This window comes from Aegilops tauschii, chromosome 2, assembly GCF_002575655.3.
Source record: "Aegilops tauschii subsp. strangulata cultivar AL8/78 chromosome 2, Aet v6.0, whole genome shotgun sequence".
NCBI lineage: Eukaryota > Viridiplantae > Streptophyta > Magnoliopsida > Poales > Poaceae > Aegilops > Aegilops tauschii.
Genome location: NC_053036.3, coordinates 549,263,485 through 549,270,046, shown reverse-complemented (window position 1 = coordinate 549,270,046; position 6,562 = coordinate 549,263,485).

Genomic DNA, 6,562 nt, shown 5'->3' with positions numbered 1-6,562 from the left:
CTACAGTGGCATCTCGTTGTTAGGCTGGCCCACTTGGCGATGCCTTGTGCAAAAGGTTAACTACTAAACGCCAATGGGCATACAATAGAATCACCCCGAAACAGATGTTGGGTGTGTCCACGTGTCGTATCCAAAGATGGCCACGACCCATCGTGGGCTAAACGTGCCTGTCACCGTATAGCCCACCATGGCACATATAGTATACGAGACGGAGGGAGCAACTATCAGATGGCCTTGGGGAGGACAAACACTCTATATAAGCCTACCCTAGCGTCCGGCTATGGGTTCGTAACCATTGTAATCTCATACTTATATGCAAGAACACCTCTTAGAGAGACATGACTAAGGTTGTTACCTTCAGCGTCGAGGGGCCTGAACCTATATACGTCTTTCATCCCTCATTGCTTCTCGATAGATCAAGCTCCTTTCTCTTACCTCTCTTAATGTCATACTATTTCACATCATGATAGTTAGAGTAAGACTGTTCAAATTCACTATCGTGTGCTCTGAAACATGTGTGACTTATGCTAAAGGTATATGTTAGACACAATCGAGGTTGAACCACAAGAATATGTAGGTCACGGTTGCAATGCACGAGCTCTTTTGCTAGTTCAATCTAAATATCAAACGGCCAATGTAAAAAATTTACTCTAATAGTTATACTCCCGTAAAAATCTGATAAAAGTCGTTTGAATCAATGAGGCCCTCGAGGTATTTCCTTAGCGTTTGCTAACATTATAGTTCTACAGTGCTCGTTTATCACTTGAGAAAGGTCTGGAATAAACCTTCAATTTATACCCTCAATCTAATCAAACCTTGAACTCAAAATCCCTGGAATTGACATCTCGTGCTCTCTAATCCTGGTCTATCCCAGTTGGTTTCTGCTAAGCGCTCCTTTGGTGCACCGCGAAAAGGATGATCTTAGACAGGTGCTGGAATTTAGTCTATTTTGGGACAGCCCAATAACTATTTCAAAAATTCCTGAATAAATCCTAGAGGCCCACTTAGCCCATTCGTGCAAGGCAAGGGATACTACTAAAGTTTAGTCCCACATTGCTAGTTCAGTGGGAGTTGGACCCCCTTATAAGGGAGGTTCTTTCCCCACTTGTATGAGCATGAGAACAAGAGGGACATCCACGCGCGCTCCTCCTCCGCCGCCTGCCCACAGTTCCTTGTTCTGGTATTTACCCTAGATATGTTAGATTCTACTTCATATATGAAACTTGCCCTATTGTCTGCTCTAGATAAGTTAGATTACAGTTCATATATGCAGATGTTATTTACCTTCTCCCTGTTAGATCACATGACTAGTTTTATCCCTGTTATATTAGTCATGTTTTATCTAATATTTCTATTAATAAAATCATTCGGTAAATTGCTCATATTTCTAACAATCCAAAAACCTTATTATAGGCAATTTACCCCAAGTGGTTTTGCTGCTTTCATGAGACCTACTATGTTTGAGGGTATCCACTATAAGAGGTGGCGCGTGAGAGCAGTCTTATGGTTTCAAAGCATGAGTTGCTATGACGCCACGCTTGGCAAACCTGAAGGGGAGTATGATGCCCAACAGGAACAAGCTTTTTAGAAAATGGATACTCTGTTTAAGGCTGCTCTCTTGAGTGTTCTTGGTGAGAACATAGTTGATGCTTATGCGTCAATTGACAATGGAAAAGATATGTGGGACGCACTCGAGGCCAAGTTTGGGGTCTCGGATGCCGGCACTGAGTTGTACATCATTGAACAATTCTATGATTACAGGATGACTGAAGAGCGCTCCGTGGTTGAGCAAGCTCATGAGATACAGTCATTTGCTAGAGAACTTGAGCACTTCAATTGTATGCTACCGGACAAGTTTGTTGCCGGAGGTATCATCACTAAGCTTCCTCCTTCGTGGAGGAACTTTGCTACCTTATTGAAGCATAAGAGGCAGGAGTTTTTCGTTCCGGATCTCATTGGTACTCTTGATGTGGAAGAAAAGGCGAGAGCAAAGGACGCACGTGCTCGAGGTATTGAGGGAGGATCTAGTGCCAATCTGGTACGGAAGAAGAACTTCCAGCCCCACAAGTTCAAAAAAAAGGGCAAGTTTGATGGTAAAGCAAAGTTTGATGGGAAGAACAAGGCTGTGCAGCACACGAACTTCAAGAAGAAGAATGACAAGAAGAAAGGTGTTTGTCATGTGTGTGGAGATCCTGATCATTGGGCCCCTAGTTGCCCTAATCGCTATGACAAGCGTCATCTTGGGAAAGGCGGCAAGGCCGCTAATGTTGTCATTGGAGAAACTGACATGAGGATGCTGGGTATGGTATATTTCCCACTATTCTTTCATTATGTCATTCTCCTAATTGGTTGATTGACACGGGTTCTAATGTGCATGTATGCGGTGATATTTCCATGTTTTCGTCTTATCAGACCGCAGGGACTTCCACCATGCTGATGGGCAACGGTTAAGTTCTTCTGTTCGTGGTGTTGGCACGGTCGATCTGAAGTTTACTTCGGGGAAGATTGTACGGCTGAAGAACGTGCATTATGTCCCCTCCGTCAATAAAAATCTTGTTAGCGGATCTCTTCTGTGTAGAGATGGCTATAAGCTTGTCTTTGAGTCGAATAAATTTGTAATATCCAAGTATGGAACCTTTGTTGGTAAAGGCTATGAGTCAGGAGGCCTATTTCATTTATCCTTATCAGACGTTTGCAATAAAGTTGTTAATCATGTTTGCAACAATAGTGAATCAAATGTGTGGCATTCACGTCTTTGTCATGTTAACTTTGGTTGCATGTCGCGACTAGCAAAGTTGAACTTAATCCCTAGTTTCACCACTGTCAAGGGATCTAAGTGTCAAGTTTGTGTGCAAGCTAAGTAACCTCGTAAGTCTCACACGACTGCGGAAACGAGAAATCTTGCACCATTAGAACTCATACATTCAGATCTATGTGAAATGAATGGTGTTTTGACAAAAGGTGGAAAGAAATATTTCATGACGTTAATTGACGACTCCACTAGATACTGCCGTGTGTATCTTCTGAAATCTAAGGATGAGGCTTTGAACTTTTTCAAGATCTATAAAGTTGAAGTGGAAAACCAACTTGATCGGAAAATCAAGAGGCTTAGGTCCGACCGTGGTGGAGAGTATTTTTCCAATGAATTTGATGCTTTTTGTGCGGAACATGGTATAATCCATGAGAGGACGCCTCCCTATTCACCTCAGTCAAATGGGGTAGCCGAAAGAAAGAACCGTACTCTAACTGATTTTGGTTAACGCCATGTTAGACACATCGGGTCTCTCCAAGGCATGGTGGGGGGAGGCGATATTGACTGCATGTGATGTCCTAAATCGAGTTCCCACAAAGAATAAAGAGATAACTCCATTCGAGGAATGGGAGAAGAGAAGATTAAAGCTCTCTTATCTACGAACCTGGGGTTGTTTGGCGAAAGTCAATGTGCCAATTCCAAAGAAGCGCAAGCTTGGACCAAAGACCGTGGATTGTGTTTTCCTGGGATATGCTTTTCATAGCATTGGTTATAGATTCTTGGTAGTAAAATCTGAGGTACCTGACATGCATGTCGGTACGATCATGGAGTCGAATAATGCAACTTTCTTTGAAGATATCTTTCCCATGAAGGATATGTTGGAAATATGCCCTAGAGGCAATAATAAAATGGTTATTATTATATTTCCTTGTTCATGATAATTGTCTATTGTTCATGCTATAATTGTGTTATCCGGAAATCGTAATACATGTGTGAATACATAGACCACAACATGTCCCTAGTGAGCCTCTAGTTGACTAGCTCGTTGATCAATAGATGGTTACGGTTTCCTGACCATGGACATTGGATGTTGTTGATAACGGGATCACATCATTAGGAGAATGATGTGATGGACAAGACCCAATCCTAAGCATAGCACAAGATCGTGTAGTTCGTCTGCTAAAGCTTTTCTAATGTCAAGTATCATTTCCTTAGACCATGAGATTGTGCAACTCCCGGACACCGTAGGAATGCTTTGGGTGCGCCAAACGTCACAACATAACTGGGTGGATATAAAGGTGCACTACGGGTATCTCCGAAAGTGTCTGTTGGGTTGGTACGAATCGAGACTGGGATTTGTCACTCCGTGTGACGGAGAGGTATCTCTGGGCCCACTCGGTAGGACATCATCATAATGAGCTCAATGTGATCAAGGAGTTGATCACGGGATGATGTGTTACGGACGAGTAAAGAGACTTGCCGGTAATGAGATTGAACAAGGTATAGGAATACCGACGATCGAATCTCGGGCAAGTATCATACCGGTCGACAAAGGGAATTGTGTACGGGATTGATAGAATCCCCGACATCGTGGTTCATCCGATGAGATCATCGTGGAACATGTGGGAACCAACATGGGTATCCACATCGCGCTGTTGGTTATTGGCCGGAGAGATGTCTCGGTCATGTCTGCATGATTCCCGAACCCGTAGGGTCTACACACTTAAGGTTCGGTGACGCTAGAGTTGTTATGGGAAATAGTACGCAATTACCGAATGTTGTTCGGAGTCCTGGATGAGATCCCGGACGTCACGAGGAGTTCCGGAATGGTCCGGAGGTGAAGATTTATATATGGGAAGTCATCATACGGTCACCGGAAGTGTTCAGGGGTTTATTGGTATTGTATCGGGACCACCGAAGGGGTTCCGGGGCTCTACCGGGAGGGTCCACCTGCCCCGGAGGGCCCTATGGGCTGTATGTGGAAGGGAACCAGCCCCTAAGTGGGCTGGGCGCCATCCCCCCTAGGGCCCATGCGCCTAGGGTTGGGGGGAACCCTAAAGGGGGCGCGCCCCTTGGCTTGGGGGGCAAGCCCCCTCCCCTTGGCCGCCGCCCCCCTCTAGATCTCATCTAGAGGGGCCGGCCCCCTTCCCCCTTCGCCCTATAAATAGAGGGGTGGAGGGAGGGCAGCAAGACCACATCCAAGGTGCAGCCCTCCCCCTCTCCAACACCCCCTCCTCCGTTGAGCTTGGCGAAGCCCTGCCGGAGAACTACAAGCTCCACCACCACGCCGTCGTGCTGCCGGAGCTCTTCCCCAACTTCTCCTTTCCCCTTGCTGGATCAAGAAGGAGGAGACGTCCCCGGGCTGTACGTGTGTTGAACGCGGAGGTGCCGTTGTTCGGCGCTTAGATCGGAATCAACCGCGATCTGAATCGCTGCGAGTACGACTCCTTCATCCGCGTTCTTGTAACGCTTCCGCATCGCGATCTTCAAGGGTATGAAGATGCACTCCCCTCTCTCGTTGCTAGTCTCTCCATAGATTGATCTTGGTGATGCGTAGAAATTTTTTAATTTCTGCAACGATCCCCAACAGTGGCATCATGAGCTAGGTCTATGCGTAGTTTCTATGCACGAGTAGAACACAAGTTGTTGTGGGCGTCGATTTTGTCAACTTACTTGCCGTTACTAGTCTTATCTTGATTCGGCGGCATCGTGGGATGAAGCGGACCGGACCGACCTTACACGTACGCTTACGTGAGACAGGTTCCACCGACTGACATGCACTAGTTGCATAAGGTGGCTAGCGGGTGTCTGTCTCTCCCACTTTAGTCGGATCGGATTCGATGAAAAGGGTCCTTATGAAGGGTAAATAGAAATTGGCATATCACGTTGTGGTTTTGGCGTAGGTAAGAAACGTTCTTGCTAGAAACCTATAGCAGCCACGTAAAAATTTGCAACAACAATTAGAGGACGTCTAACTTGTTCTTGCAGCATATGCCGTGTAATGTGATATGGCCAAAAGGATGTGATGAATGATATATGTGATGTATGAGATTGATCATGTTCTTGTAATAGGAATCACGACTTGCATGTCGATGAGTATGACAACCGGCAGGAGCCATAGGAGTTGTCTTAATTTATTGTATGACCTGCGTGTCAATGAAAACGCCATGTAATTACTTTATTGCTAACTGTTAGCCATAGTAGTAGAAGTAACAGTTGGCGAGACAACTTCATGAAGACGCGATGATGGAGATCATGGTTTCATGCCGGTGACAATGATGATCATGGCGCCCCGAAGATGGAGATCAAAAGGAGCAAAAAATGATATTGGCCATATCATGTCACTATTTGATTGCATGTGATGTTTATCATGTTTTTACATCTTATTTGCTTAGAACGACGGTAGCTTAAATAAGATGATCCCTCGCAATAATTTCAAGAAAGTGTTCCACCTAACTGTTCACCGTTGCTCAGGTCCGTTGTTCCGAAGCACCACGTGATGATCGGGTGTGATAGGTTCTAACGTTCGCATACAACGGGTGTAAGCCAGATTTACACACGCAATACACTTAGGTTGACTTGACAAGCCTAGCATGTACAGAGATGGCCTCAGAACACGGAAGACCGAAAGGTCGAACATGAGTCGTATAGAAGATACGATCAACATGAAGATGTTCACCGATGATGACTAGTCTGTCTCACGTGATGATCGGACACGGCCTAGTTGACTCGGATCATGTATCACTTAGATGACTAGAGGGATGCCTATCTGAGTGGGAGTTCATTAAATAATTTGATTACATGAACTTA